Genomic DNA, 849 nt, shown 5'->3' with positions numbered 1-849 from the left:
TTCAAGTCAAGTCAAAATTTAAGAGTTTCATGTTAAGTTAAGAGTTTCACATCAAGCCAATAGTTTCAAGTTAAGTCAAGAGTATAAAGTTGAGTTTATTTCTCAAAAGTTATTAGGGAACTAAGTATTCCCAAAGAAGTAGGGGTGTTCACGGGTTGGATAAAAATCGATCCAAACCGAAAAACCAAACCAAACCGATAAAATAAAACCGATTTTATTTGGGTTTGGTTTGGTTTGGTTTTAGATTTTTGAAAACCGATAGTATTTGGTTTGGTTATGGTTTTATTCGAAAAAAACCGAAGAAATAACCGAACCGAACAGAACCAATGATTTATATACATATATTTTATTAATATACATACTTAATATATTATTTTTTATAAACAATTTTTAAAGATCTTATACACATTTTTCATTAAAAAATTCTTTATAATTTACTTATTGAAAGCAAAAAATGCCCAAGATGAAACATTTATCTTATTGATTTCATGTATATGATTGTCTATGTCAATTCTTTGTGGGACTGGAAATGTTATTGTCTCTTCCTTCTAGGCCAATATAGTGAAATTTAAAGCTTTATTGATAGTAAATTTAGTGATCGAAAGTTCAGTAATTTAAGTCATTCTAACTATTTTTCGTCTTGAATGGATTGTTGTCACTTTTTTCACATTTTAAATGAATTGTTTCTTTTATTTTTGTGTATGATTAATAACCGAATAACCGAACCAAACCAAACCGAAACCGATAATCACCAAACCGATAAATGTATATTATATTTGGTTTGGTTTGGTTTTGATAATTTTAAAACCGATTAAGTTGGTTTGGTTTTGATTTTGACCAATAACCGAT

The sequence above is a fragment of the Solanum tuberosum genome, unplaced genomic scaffold, assembly GCF_000226075.1.
Source record: "Solanum tuberosum cultivar DM 1-3 516 R44 unplaced genomic scaffold, SolTub_3.0 scf00394, whole genome shotgun sequence".
NCBI lineage: Eukaryota > Viridiplantae > Streptophyta > Magnoliopsida > Solanales > Solanaceae > Solanum > Solanum tuberosum.
Note: the sequence above shows the minus strand (reverse complement) of the source record.